At 45.8% G+C, this 15,684-nt stretch overlaps 1 protein-coding gene across 4 annotated transcripts in view; it reads right to left on the bottom strand.

Moving 5' to 3' along the window:
- Positions 1-15,684, bottom strand: part of bcl9 (BCL9 transcription coactivator) — a 123,909-nt gene that overhangs the window by 38,639 nt on the left and 69,586 nt on the right. For all 4 annotated transcript variants that reach the window (XM_035409223.1, XM_035409224.1, XM_035409225.1 and 1 more), the window contains one exon: positions 11,412-11,621. The gene's annotated coding sequence lies outside the window, so the exon portion shown is untranslated. The remainder of the gene's footprint in view (positions 1-11,411; positions 11,622-15,684) is intronic.

Consider the following 15,684-nt stretch of genomic DNA (forward strand, 5'->3'; position numbering starts at 1 on the left):
CCAATGTTTTGGCTATGCCTCTGATCGACTTATTCTGTTTTTTCAGCCTCATGATGGCAATGCTTTACCGGTATTGACACTTCTTTGGTCCTTATATTCAGAGACAACAGCAACAGTCTCCAAATGTAAAGGCCACACCTAGAATCAACTCTAGACCTTGTTAGGTTCCTTGTGTATGCACTAATGATGCAACAACACATAGCTGGCCAAGAAACAGCTGATCAGCCAAGAGTCCAATCACTTTTGGTCCCCGATAATGGGAGGACTATGTAAAAATAGGGCAATAATTTCTACACAGATCACCTGATATGGAAGGAAATACCTTCAAATTAAAGCTGACCGTCTGCACTTCATCCTGATATTTACCACTTCATTTCAATGTACTGGACTACAGAGCCAAAAGAACAGAAATTGTGTCACTGACCAAATACTTAGACTGTACAGTATATATCCAATCAGGTTCTTTTCTCTCCTGGTAAACCCAAGAGTCTCAGAGAGGGAGACCTGAGCCCAGATTCATGCCAAAACTCAACTCACCCCCCCCCCCCCCCCCCCCCCCCCCCCCCCCCCCAAACACACACACCATCTTACAGGAAGCCAGCACATCTAGGTTGGACCAGTCGAGCATTACTGAGTTTACACTGATAATGCTATCGCCTTCATTCCACCGCAGTTGAGAATGTTAACAAGATCCTGTCATTCATTTTAAAACACACAGTACTGTGCAGTGCACCTTGTGCAAGCAGTTCAGAATCACATCCTGACCTTGCCAGCCAGGGCTCGAATTACACAGCAGCCATATAGCCATTGCCATGGATGCCCTACATTTTGGCCTTAACGCCCTTTTAAAAATAACTACCTCCATGGCCATTTGTGCCTTGCCTTGCAATCCATATGACCGTGGTGCCCTCTGGAGGAGAAACAAAAATAGTTATCAGTCCCTGCTCATGGAAATAATTCTCCAGGGCGTTTTTTTTCACTGCACCTCAAATTGGTGCTGATCAGAAGCTTTTTCCGCAAGGTATTTCCATCAACCGGATGCCAGCCTGGCGCTCTTGATAGCGGGCTTACGTCAACCTCTCATCCACTGACATCACAATTTTATGCAAACAAAGCTATGAATACAAACCAGATTTTTTCTATAAAAAAACAAAATATTGTTCTTGATGGTTGTTCGAAAAGACTTGAAGTGCGTGATGAAACTGTAAATGCAGTTTTCTGAAAGCTTTAAACAATTACATAATATTTCTGTATTCTACCTTGCTCGCTAACAGTCATAGTTAGCTAATTAACAATCAAGCCATTGACGTGAAATAATCCAGAAAGTTATAGTATAGTTTCAGCTATAATTGGCTCGCTAGCGAAGAGTGTCAGCTAGGTTAGTTTGCAAGGCAGGAGGAAGAGGATGGTATGTATTTCGATTGGAAATGTAACATTACCGAGAGAGCTAGTGTCAGCTAGATTCATCAGCTAGATGAATAGCGTTAAGATAAATTCTAATATAGCCAGCTAGCTGAATTTGTTACCTGGCACTCAGTACACCCTACTAATGAATTGATGCCTCAATCAGACACCTGTGGTCTCACTCTCAGGTACATGGAAAGTGCAGTCCTCTGGGCCAATGAGCATGGCCAGTTCGGCTTTAAGTTTAAGGAGGACAGGCACTGGCAGGTGACGATTTCTCATGGTTTTTATAAATATTACCTACCAGCCAGAGCTAAACTTATATAAGCCTGAAGTGATGACTTCATATAGCTTCAACACTACTGCTCAGTTGAATACCAGGAGCTGCACCATACAAAGCAGACATGTTCCTGCAGCATTTGCAAGAAAGAGTTTTTCCGTAATATACAGATATCCAAGGAATTTGCAATTTCATAGCTTTTTTACCATTACAGATGCAGTACATTTCATTGTTTTTTTTTTTGTTGCATGAAATATGTACAGTAATCCGTACAGAGTGATTGAGAGCGGAATAAAAATTACAGTGCTGAAGGCGCAATAACAACCATTTCTAAGAGTTTGAGATCCCCTTCAGTTTGCCCCTTGCTCTCTCTCTCTTCACCCCCGACTCTGCTTGCTCCCACACATTCCTTCACCCATGCTGTGCAAAATTTTCCTTGGCCACAGCCCAAAGCATTGTGGGAAATCCCCCGAATGGGCTGGACAGTTCAGGGGCTCTGAGCTCCCTTTGTCGCCCCTCGGCTGTGCCAGTCTGAGAGACAGAACACAGAGGGGGAGGGGATGGGCGAGTATTTCATCATGTTTGAGGAGAAGCAGTTCCCTGAATCAAGCCGAGTGAGAGAAAGAGAGAGAGAGAGAGAGAGAGAGTGAGAGAGGGGGGATGGAGGGAGGGAGAGGGAGAGGGAGAGAGAGAGAGAGAGGGAGAGAGGGAGAGAGAGAGAGACAGAGAGAGAGAGAGGGAGAGAGAGAGAGAGAGAGCACCTGCTGCGACACAGCCTCACTTTCACAAGTTCACAACACTGGCATGTGAAATGTGCCGGTTTGCCTTTTTAACAAGCACAGGGTTACACACTTAAAAATACATATCAAATTTAATTGGCACACAAGTTAATTTGCTAAGGCAAGTCAGATACAAAAGGCACCCCCCCCACACCCTAAACTTGACTGATTAACCCCTTATGCAACTCCCCCTATTTAACATGAGGCTGAAAATAAAATATGCAACATAAAATGGTTACTATTCTTGAACCATTTTGACAGCAGGCATAATCCTGGTCTCTGCTGAGCCCTCGGGAGATTTTCCAATAGTCAGAATTACTCTAAATATTACCGAAGCAAAGTAAAAGAAGCTCAAACACGGTGAACGTTTTTTCTCACCTAAAATATTTTTTAAAAATTGAAAACAGATGGTCAGCTTAGAAACACAATGGAGTCATAGCTACAATGCTGGACAAATCCTAGTTCAAATTTTATGACAATATCACAAAAAATGAGTATTCTGCATTGTTAAACACCATTAGAAGCAGAATTCCATAGGCTAAAATGCTTCTCAGCCATAATAATACCCTTCCACTGGCTGGCTGTGTACTGGGGATAAGCTATGCTCTCCATGTTGAGTCATTGCTTGCAAACGAGAGGTTCCATTGGTTAGAAAGAGGGACTGCTTGGCTAGCACTGTTAGAGACCAGATATAGTAACATTTCCTATATACACAGTACTCTCAACATGTATGCAACACCAAAACAGACAATGATAATGATAATTCTCCACAGAATTGCTAAGTAAACAGTGGACATTCTATAAATGTTTCTCACATTTCTGGGACTAAAAACTGCGATGGATTTTGTTTGCTGGACCCTTGTTGAGATAAGGTTATGGATATTCCTGCGATTCACATCTGGGGATTTCCAAAATGCATAGATGAGGAGGACCCCCAAGCCTGTTTTTGTCTCCCTGCATGTTACAAAATAAGGTAAGGGTTGCTCTTACTCAACTTGTGTAAAACTTGTAAGTGATTTTGTTCATCCGAGACGCGAAAATGACACACGGCTAATCGGGGAAGATTTACAGGGAATCCACTCAAAGGAAGAGCAGCAGGGATCCATGGGAAGAACTTATTCCCCTTTTATTTCTAGTCTTCCCCAAAGGCCACTTCAGGATGTCTCGGATAAATTATCGATATCATTCAGCTCACTCGGCTTCCAAGCAACTATAATCAATAAATTGTATCATTTGAAAAATAAATACTAATATAACAATACTGACACTAAAGTTTTCCCAGGGCAAAGTCAATAAACTGAAAAGTACACCCAGGGAAAGTGTTCAGGCTTGGGCACACAAAGCTCACTGCAAGGTTGACTGACAAAGGGCTGCTTCATCCAAACAACCACTTGCCCTGGGAACAGTTCCTCTCTTCAGATAACAATCACAGCTGCCCTGCCTGAACCCCATTTTTAGACTGTCCAGTCAAACCGACAAAATGCACAAAGCATCTGTAGAGGCCATCTTATTTAACTGCCTCTGCATTTCCCCCAACAGCAGAAATGGAAAGTGAGGCCAGTACAGGGGACCCAGGCTCTATGGCCACACCTATTAGTACAACATACAGCTCTGTGCAGGCAACCTTAGGTTAAGTTAGACACAGGGGGCTCACTGATACAGTACAACCTACAACTGCACCCATTCCACCAGCTCACCACGCATAGGACCAACACTCCAATGCATCTCCAAGCTGTCCTGCCCTTAGGTCTTGTGTGTGTTTGTGTCAATGAGGGCCAATAAGTAAAGCTGTCATGAGGCCTGACTCACCAAACCAATCAACAACAGCAAACCCAATGGAAAACCAGGGGGAGGAGGATGCTCTGATTGGGGGAGAGAGAGTTCGACTGGGGCTTAGAACTGCTCTGATTGGGGGAGAGAGAGACTGACTGGGGTTTAGAACTGCTCTGATTGGGGGAGAGAGAGACTGACAGGGGCTTAGAACTGCTCTGATTGGGGGAGAGAGAGACTGACTGGGGCTTAGAAATGCTCTGATTGGGGGAGAGAGAGACTGACTGGGGCTTAGAAATGCTCTGACAGTGAGGAGAGACTGGCTGGGGAAGAGAAATGCTCTGATTGGGAGAGAAAGACTGGCTGGGGAAGAGAAATGTTCTGATTGGGAGAAAAAGACTGGCTGGGGAAGAGAAATGCTCTGATTGGGAGAAAAAGACTGGCTGGGGAAGAGAAATGCTCTGATTGGGAGAGAAAGACTGGCGGGGAAGAGAAATGTTCTGAGACATTGGGAGAGACTGCATGGGGCAGGGAAAGGCAGAGAAGCTGTGTTCCATGTAACAAGACCCCTTTTGAACCCGCAAGCACTTCTGTTTAAAATCCAATGAGCAGTGCCACCTCCGCCCTCACCTCTCCGCCAGATACCTCAATGCACCTGGTGCCTCGATTCCCCACAACCGAGCCGCCACCCCTCACACAGCCTTCTCCAGCCCGCACGCTAAAATTAGCGCTGTGCAAAAAACCATGAGCTAGGTCCTGTCCCTATGTTACCCCAAACTGCCACTGTGCTTAAAATTCCAACAGAATGACACACCACTAAAAACCTTTCCATTCAGCGTCCTGGCACAAGAGCGTGCCCTCGCTGGCACAGAACTGGATTTGGGGAAAGGGGGTGGGGCAGGGGGCGCTGGCATAGCTGCACCGCTCCAAAACGCACAGGAGTTTGGCACGGGCTCAGCACCAGAGTTAATCTGGCAATGGTTACACCACGCAACCTTGGCAAGCAATTATCCTGCGGTTTGATTTTTTTCTTTCTCCAGAAAACGTTGCAGTTATCACATTTTTAACCCCACCACTGGCCCTGAGCTGCAGCCTAGTTGCCCCACCCATGATGACATATTTCCATAACAACTAGGGCTGCAAACTTCAGGCTTCATAACGATAAGATATGATTTTGATTCTTTAGGCAATGGTTAGATATTTGGCAAAACCAGAAATTTTGCTAAGATGGGACCAAAACTTATTTGATATTGTCAGAAACACTCAATATATATGATCCAGCTAACACAATCATGTTACAATGTACATATACAATGAAAATGAAGCTGAGAGCACTTAAAAATATTATTGACGTCACGTCAAAGAAGAAAAAATAGCACTAACCATTCAAACAACGTTGGCAGTGTTGCTAGAGGGCAAACTGTTGTAAGACGGATTATGGACATATAAATAAGTATTTTTCTACGATTCTTCACAATACGGATCAATTTTTGCATGTTGTATCAATTGGATTGGATTGCTGCCCTTTGCTCCAATAAACTGATCCAGATCAATGTATTTTAACACCTCTAGTAACGACTGGGTTTGATATTATGTCAATATAGACATTTACCTGACAACAGGCTCCAAACTAGAGAGACGAACAATTTGTCGATTCATAAATTGTCAGTCGTGAGCATGCATGTTGAATGTTAAATTAAGTAATCAAAAATTGTTTTCTTATTTTAATTCTCAAACCTTTTAAAATAAAAGATCATCAACAGCTGAGGTAACATGGGAGTCAGGTGGGGCTTGTTGTCATCCACTTTAATCTCACTGTCAGTTTAAAAGATGGTCAGCTTGCAGAAGAGTGCTGCATGGAATGATTTTGAAAAGCTCAATGAGAACAGTGCAAAAAACGGTGCTTTTCACCCACATCCTCACCGTGCTCACTACTAAACTGTATTACCCAAGTGACCATAACCACCTCTCCCAAATACTCTTCAACCTGGAAAGGATTCAAACCCACTCCAAAGATCAGTTGTCAAGTACACCGAGAACGAGGATGCATTAAGCAGAGCAATGAAACGGAACTGACTCCATTGGTGGAAAGTTGTACAGAAAACATACAGAAACCCAGAGAGACACACTCCCAGTACTTTACTTAATGGAGACGATCTTTTAAACTTGGGTCTAAACTGGCCACTGCAGTGCTACTGCTGGCAATATAAAGACAGATTTTCTGTTCATGGTCATGATCAGGTCCCTTTAGCATCATTGTAACAGAATCCAAACACTCTATAATGCCTTTTGGACTGGTCATTACTGGCTATAAAGCATTTAGGGCAAGTCATAACATTTTATAAAGCATTTAAGACTTCATAAGTGCCTCTCCACTTTGACCCAGTCGTCTATGTCATTGGCTGAAATGATAAAAGCCACAATTTTACCAAACCCTGGAATAGCACCTATTCCTATGGACGAGTGAGAGAGTTTGCGTGTTCATAGAATGAACTAAACAGATGAGAAGCACATGCAACAGTAGCTCTCCTTTGAGATAACATTTCCTGAAACACTGGGCCGTGTGCCTGCCCATCTCCATGTGAAAAATAAGATCAAACTATTATTTTCCCCTCCACAATGGACTATTGTGTGCACTCTCCATAGATTTTGTTTACCTGCAGTCTCAACTTTTATGATCATTTTTAAAATAAGGATGATCACAATGGTTTTGCACATAAAAAGCTACTGTAGGCTGAATGCAAGAACCAGGCAGCTACATCTTCTGGGACAGAATACAAATATTTAGCCAGATTCCAACAGCACTCGTCACCTACAAGTAAGAACTGCCCCCGAACACACTGCTGGCAGCTTTGCCATGTGTGGATCAGATCATCCTGGACAGATGGACTGGTTTATGCATCGGTTAGAATGTTTTTTTTTTTCCACTTTTCTAAATGCTTTCCCACCCTTTTTTCTCCCCAATTCGTAAGTGCCAAATCGAATTCTTCGGCCGTCTTTGCCGCAACCTGCACAATTAATTTAGGAGGGCGCAGACGAGCGTGCGCTCCTCCAAAGCACGTGATGTCAGCCGCTGCTTCGCTCTGCTTCAGTCTGCTTCGCTCTGCTTCGGTCTGCTTCACAGTTACGCGTGCGGGGCTCACCCAGACACGAGCTGGAGGAAAGCACTTCGCGAGCAGCCCGACCAGCCGAATGTCCGGGCCCCCGATTTGACCAGCTGGGATTGCTGGAGCGCAGTTTGCGCTGGCATCCCGACCCACCAAAGCCCTCGCATCCCTGGGCGACCGCAATGCCAACTGCACATTGTCCTGAGGAGCCGCCAGCCACAGTTGCCGCTGGTACAATCCGGATTTGATAGCAGGCTATGGGCCCCACGGACTTAGAACAATGACTTTTCCCACAAAACTTCCTGTAGTGTGTAGCATTGTGCATGGTTAGCCATAATCACATCAAACTTCAAAATAGTCACATCAAAGTAATGTTCTTTGTAACCCTATAAATTCATGTATAAATCCATTTTTAAGTAGAACCGTTGCACATGTAGCCACTTCAGGCCGATTTCTCCAATTTCTGCATTCAGTGAAGTGTCCCTGACGGTGAATGACATAAGAAAAGAACCAAAGTGAACTAAAAGGACAAACAGAAGTGGAAAAAATAGCCCTCCCACACAGAAACCAACAGTGTAATTGGCTTTACATAATTATCCATCTACGGAATGTACCCAGCATTGAAGAGAAGGCAGCTCTCCAAGTTCAGCCGTTATGCAATTTCATTTTTTTGAAATGATCTTAAAATGTAAGAAGGTTTCCTGTGTGAAGAAAGCATTTTTCACATTTTTTTCTGGTTCCATCAGAGTGCCTCAAGTCACCCCAAGAACAAAACCAAAGAACTGTCCAGACACACTCATACGAACATGAACACGCACGCACACACACACGCACTCACGCACACACACACGCACTCACGCGCACACACATGCGCGCGTGCACGCACACACACACACACATGCGTGCACACACACACACGCACGCACACACACGCACACACACACACACACACACACACACACACGCACATGCACGCACTCACGCGCACACACGCACATGCACGCACGCACGCACACACGCACGCAGTCACCCTTGGCCATCGGGCTGAGATAGCCAGTTTGTGGGTCAGAGCAGTGGTCAGAGCGGGGCACAGGCAGGAGGGTGTTGGTGGTGATTAGCGGTTGGCGCGCTCCTCTTTTTGAGCATGTGCCCCAGCTCTCGCACTGCCAGGCTGAAAGCACTGAACAGAGAGCAACGGGACCAGTGCCCTGCAGGCCCAGCCCGTCTGTCTGATCCACAGGACGCTCACCCCTCCCGCCCCGGGCCTGGTACCATACAGAGCAGAGCAGGGCTGGGGCTGGTGCTAGGGCTAGGGCTGGGGCTGGGGCTGGGGCTGGCTCAATGTGCAGCCAAAAAATGGAGAAAAACAAACAGCTGAGGGGACTGCAGACACACTAATAACACTTTCACTCAGGGACAGAAGCATGCGCATGAACACACACAGACACACAGACACAAAAACATGCGCACAGAGACTCAAAAGCATAGACACTCACACAAGCAGACACACACAGACACACACACATGCACACAGAGGCACACAAGCGCAGACACACACAAACATCCATAACTTTAGAACCACAGAACAAAATTTGCTGTGTTGTGATTTTTGGACAAAATCTGGAATATCTGAAGCCAGAGAAAAAAAAACGCACATGAGCTGGATTTTCTTGGGAAGAGCAGAAGTCCGCTCTCACTCCTCACCCCACCCCCGACTGCTCCCAAAAGCACTTGAACAGACAGAAGCTACACAAGCCTGAATTTTCTCCCTTCCAGTCACAGGCTAGGGCATGTCGTTAAGAGTTATGAGGGCTCACCCGGGAAGCTCCAAACACAAAAGTGCGACCAAACCGGATGTCGTCCAATGTGCAATGTGTTGGGGCTGGTCACGTGACACTTCAGGGGGGTGCATCAACATGTTGGGAGTGTCACACGCTAAACCACCCCCTATTGTGTTCCTGCACCCCTGGCTGGGTACAAACTGTTAATTATCTGGCGTCAGGGGGAAAAAAGGCTCATCTTTTCATGCTCATTTCCCAAAACTGCACTTTCCCAAATATACACACAACACCACCGCACTACATTACAACAGACTTATACCGCAACAAACTCAATGCAATCATTCTAACAGAGCTGTGCATGTACTTGCCAGTACTGCATAGCGAGTGGAGCATGTGCACTGGGGACCACCTCTTCCTCCCCCCTCCCACAGTTTTGCAGACAACCGCTGTCCCGGTGAAGCAAAGCAAATAAGTGCCTGACTCACATTCTCTCTCTCGCTCACATTCTCACACACACTCTCTCACTCACACACACACACACACACGCACGCTCACACACACACACACACACACACACGCTCACGCACACGCTCACACACACACACACACACACGCACGCACGCTCACACACATGCTCACACACATACACTCACACACTCACACTCAGGCTCACGCTCACTCAGATGAATTAACAACGTACCATCCCAAGCACGTAAAAACACATGCACACACAATCATCCTAGGACGCCCATGCACACAGAAGCAGGTCCAAAGACCCTGAATCAAAGGGAATATTCTGTTGCTGTGGAAACACAGGTGGTGAGGGAAGCTGAGACCAAGGGGCCTGAAGGTTTAGGGGTGCGGAACAGGAGTCCTGACTGCGCATCAACTTTCCTCTGTATACTAGACAAGCACCAGCACAGCAGGAGTCAGCTACTGCCAAGCCAGCATCTTACTGCTACATGCATGACAGCCTGCTATGTGCCCAGTAGCACCACTCACTCCAAACACACACACAGCCCAGTAGCACCACTCACTCCAAACACACACACAGCCCAGCAACACCACTCAGTCCAAACACACACACAGCCCAGTAGCACCACTCACTCCAAACACACACAGCCCAGTAGCACCACTCACTCAAAACACACACACAGCCCAGCAACACCACTCAGTCCAAACACACACACAGCCCAGCAACACCACTCAGTCCAAACACACACACAGCCCAGTAGCACCACTCACTCCAAACACACACACAGCCCAGTAGCACCACTCACTCCAAACACACACACAGCCCAGTAGCACCACTCACTCCAAACACACACAAAGCCCAGTAACACCACTCACTCCAAACACACACACAGCCCAGTAGCACCACTCACTCCAAACACACACACAGCCCAGTAGCACCACTCACTCCAAACACACACACAGCCCAGGAGCACCACTCACTCAAAACACACACACAGCCCAGCAACACCACTCAGTCCAAACACACACACAGCCCAGTAACACCACTCAGTCCAAACAGACACACAGCTCAGCAACACCACACACTCCAAACACACACATCCCAATAACACCACTCGCTCAAAAAATACACAGCCCCACTTATTACGGGCACTTAGGAGATGCTGTTATTCAGAGCAACTTGCACAACATCTCTTGCATGCATGGATTCCTTCACCATTTCCTCTATAGTCTCATATGCACTATGACCGACTCCCTACACCAACACACACACACACACACACGCACAAACACATACACTCAAGCTCGCACACACAGGCACAAATACCTCCCCCAATTCTCCACTCAGAAAAAAAGCAGTGCAGCATAAATACTTCCTAATTATTTATATCAGCGGCAAACTGATCAAATTAAGGGCATTAGTGGGATTTTTTGGGCCAATTTCTCTGCTGTCGTTCACAGAAATCCCTTTGGGGCTGATGTCTGGCAGACAGACAGGCTTTGGCCTTCTAGCACTCAACAGTGGCAAAGGTTCAGTTCTGGGCTCTCTCTTTCAAGCCTCTGCACACATTTATCTACAGACTCTTAGAATACAACAAGCACAGTCATGGCTGTTCTATCCTTCATGCACAGTTAGTACCATACAGAAGGGTAAGGTGCATGTGTGTGCGCATGTGTGCGTGAGTGAATGGGGCGCGTGTCAAACAGTATGTACGCGTTTGTGTGTCTGTGTGTGTGTGATGTGTCCTCATGGTGTGCGTGTCAGGCAGCATGCGTGTGTGTGTGTGTGTGTGGTGCGTCTGTGCATTACAGGTACCTTGAATGCCCCCAGGTGTCACAGGGCTCTCGGGCTGTTCCTCATCAGGAGCGCCTGCCCAAAGGTCCCCTGGGCCGTGACCTCTGACCCCTCCCCAGCAGACAAAGCGAGCCTGTGTGTTCTAGAGCAGTTTCACAAACCACCGCAGCCTCCCAGTCTCCAATCCTGCAGCTCGTCCTCAAGAGTAGCTCACACCATCCATTCACAAACCTGCAGAGATGGAGAGAGAGGGAGGGGCAATGTTTAGGGTGGAAAATCGGGCAAACTGGCAGACGCATTCCATCCTGGCAGCAAGGCAACCTTTCAAATGGCCTATGTACTGGTGGCAACCATGAAGTAGCAGCTGTATCAATGCAACTCACTATACTGCAATCTCTAAATGAACACGCAACACAATTCAAATGAAGGCACCCAACATGACTTACATTTCAGGTAGCTGGCACAGTTTTAGCCTTTAAGTTTGTAAGTTGTGTTCAGAATGGTAAGTGTGCATGCCGCATTAAATCCAACCTACAAAAGTCACATTTCACATGGTAAGCAAATAACCACTAGAGCTAGAGATAGGTGAAACTACAATCGAATCAGTTAAATGCATGCCACAAGAATTCTAAAAGAGTTTTTTTATTAAAAAAATGAACTGAGGTGCAGTCTGTAAAGGTGGGTTTTTGGACACCTGCAGAAAACAGCCAGTGAGTCTGGCACTGAACAAGGGCGGAGAAGAGTTGGGGCCACAAGGAGCAGCTGCTGGTTGCCCAAAGAGAGAGGACAGCTGGCCAGCAAAAGGAGGCCGAGCTCTCTGCTTGGTCTCCTTTTTCCAGCTGAGCCAGTAGCTCTCACAGCTTGGTATGCCAATGCAAGTGACTTTTTGCTTGCGCACTGACAGTGTAAACCAGTGAGGGGACGTAAGATGTGGCATGGACCAGGTGACCAGGAGCATCTAGACTAGTTGCACTGCACTGATAGGCAAGTAAGCCAACAAGTAAGCCACTGTTGTAGTCCAGATGAGAAATTACAAAGACATCAGCCAATAGTGGAGCTGCCTCTTTGGTGAGAAAAGGGGTTCTCCTCCTGTTGCGAAGAGAGGATATGCAGGATTGGGGAGCTCTCAGATTTATCGTGACCAGATTTCTGAGGCAGTAAGCAGTCAGAAATTCACCCACTTGAACAGGAAAATCATTTCACTCTTTGCATTTTAGCCATTTAGCAGACGCTCTAGTCCAGAGTTACACAGCGTACTTTCAATCCATTTAAACAGCTGGATATTTACTGAGGCAGTTCAGGTTAAGTGCCTTGCTCAAAGCCACCTGGGAATCAAATCTGAAACTGCAGTTACAGGCCCAGTCCCTTACTGATTATACCACATCAAGATCTGTGCCTCACGCAGTCACCATAGCAACGGGGAAAAGAGGCTAAAAAGGAAGACTTGGTGGCCACAATGTTACCTGCTAGGAACAGCAGTGTGAAAGGGAAGGTTAGTGGCACAAGCGCAGGTGGATACTAGATTGAACATGGCTCCAAAAGCTAGATAAAAGGTCTCCTGCGTTGTGAAAACAGGATTGTTTGGACTACACTGGCAGTTGTTGGGAGAAAGGGGAAAAAAGCCTTTAGCAGCCGACATTCACGAGCTCACACTTAACTAACAACTAAACTTTGCAAAACAAGCACAGGAGAAGCAACACAGATCCAACCCCCACCATCTTTTTGTTTAGTCTCACTATGGTTCACATGCTAAACAGACAGTTACTTCTGCTTTGGATATACACCAAACAAAAATACAAATGCAACAAGCAACAATTTCAGTGGATTTTAAAGTTCAGAGTTACAGTTCAAATAAGAAGTCAGTCAAGTGAAATAAATGAGGCAATCTATGGATTTGACATGACTTACAGATACCTTAAAAAAGTAGAAACATGGACCAGAAAACCAGTCAGTATCTGGTGTGAGCACCATTTTCCTCATGCTGAGCAACACATCTCCTTTGCACAGAGCATATCAGGTTGTTGAGTGTGGCCTGTGGACTGGAATAATGTCCCACTCCTCCTCAATGATCGTACGAAGTTGCTGAATATTGGTGGGATCTGGAATGTGCTGTTGTACACGCCAATCCAGAGCATCCCAGACATGCTCAGTAGGTGACATGGCAGGTGAGCATACAGGCAATGGGGAAACAGGGATGTTTTCAGCTTCCAGGAAGTGTACAGCTCCTTGAAACATATTATAATGCTTAAACATGAGGTGATGGTGGTGGATGAATGGCACGACATTGGGCCTCAGTACCACATCACAGTATCTCTGTGCATTTGAACTGGCATTGATAAAATGCACTTGTGTTCATTGCCCGTAGCATATGCCTGCCCATACCATAACCCCACCGCCACCATGGGGCACTCTGTTCACAACAATGACATCAGCAAACCGCTCACCCACATTATGCCATGCACACTGTCCTCCATCTGCCCCATACATATGAAACAGGGACTGATCTGTGAAGAGGACACTTCTCCAGTGTGTCAATGGTCATCGAAGGTGAGCATTTGGCCACTCATGCCAGTTACAGCGCCGAACTGCAGTGAAGTCAGGATCGTGGTAAGGACGACGAACATGAACATTTGTGCTCCCCTGAACTGGTTTCTGAGAGTTTGTGCAGAAATTCTTTGCTTGTACAAACCAACAGTTTCATCAGCTGTTTGAGTGGTTGGTCTCAGATGATTCTGCAGGTGAAAAAGCCAAATGTGGATGGCCTGGGCTGTTGTGGTTACATGTGGGCTGTGGTTGTACCACCAACAATGTTGGAGGTGGCTTATGGTAGAGTAAAGAACATTTAATTCTCTGGCAACCACACTGGTGGACATTCCTGCAGTCAGCCAATTGCATGCTCCCTCAAAACATGAGACACCTGTGACATTGCTGTGTGCCACACCTGTCAGGTGGTTGGACAAAATGGCAATGGAGAAATGCTAACTAACAGGACATTAAACAAATCTGCAGACAAAATTTAAGAGAAATTAGCTTTTTGCACACACTGAAAAATTCTGGGATCTTTTACTTCATCTCATGAAACTTGGGACTAAAAGTTTATGTTGCACTTATATGTCTGTTCAGTATACTTTACATTTTTACATACATGCAGCTGGGGCAATTCAGGTTGAGAACCTCTCCCGCAAAGTAAAAGATCCTGCAGTCACAGAGCCAGACTGACAGGTCACCCACCTGATCACAGGTGTGACAATTTGTGTGTGCTGCTAAGCTCTGTAATCAGAAACAGTGACACAATCAGCAACCAAATCATACCCAGAAACCAGGTGAAGTGACGCTGCACTCAACCATGTCCACGCTCGTTCAACACAGAGTCCATGATCCAAATGTCATATGATCAGATTTATGCTTCATTAGAAGAAAATCTACAAGCATTATTTTTTCAAATGGAACAATGGCCAAACATGCTGAATATTCCGTTTTTATAGCGGTCGTGGTTTCCAAGCAATCAACACCATTTAAGTATTGCCTTGTTGCAAGTCAACCACGTCCATCTAACAACACCATGAACTGTCAAGGATTTATACCTTAAAGCCAAGCAAGCCACAACCCTGAATGCCCCACAACATGAATGCTGAGTATCAAAACCCTACTGGCAGCCATATAGGTCTAGTTCATGCTATTGACACAATTCAAGTATTGCCTTGTTCAGAATGACATGTCCTTTGATTTACAACACATTTCACAACTGAAGACCAAATCTGCAATTAATCAGACCAAGAATTGGTGTGGTCACACAGCACTGTATATAAATTTTTTTTTTCTGAAATATGATTGGCTGTCATTTTGCTAACTTTGAACAAAGAGTTAGGTTTGGGTTTGCATCTTCTCCCATTTGTGTGTTCTCGTGCCCTCCCACAGTCCTAATCCTAAACTAATGAGACTCTAAATTGCCCATAGTGCGCAAGTGAATGGTGTGTGTGCTCCGCGATAAGATTACTGACCTGTCCAGTGTATTCCTGCCTCTCGCCCAGTGCATGCTGGGATAGGCTCCAGCACTCCCCACGACCCTGACCAGGATACGTGGGTATAGATGATGGATAGATCTTGCACAAATGGCATCTTGATCAGACTTATGCTTCATGAGAGTATTATTTTTTCAGATGCCAACAATGATAAATATTCAATTTTTTATAGGAGCCATACCATCTCAAACTATCAACACTGTTCAAGTTGTCTTGTTCAGAAGGAAAGGGGCTTGTATTCAGAATGTGTTTCAAGGCCAAAGACTATGGCT

The sequence above is a fragment of the Anguilla anguilla genome, chromosome 3 (assembly GCF_013347855.1).
Source record: "Anguilla anguilla isolate fAngAng1 chromosome 3, fAngAng1.pri, whole genome shotgun sequence".
NCBI classification, from domain to species: domain Eukaryota; kingdom Metazoa; phylum Chordata; class Actinopteri; order Anguilliformes; family Anguillidae; genus Anguilla; species Anguilla anguilla.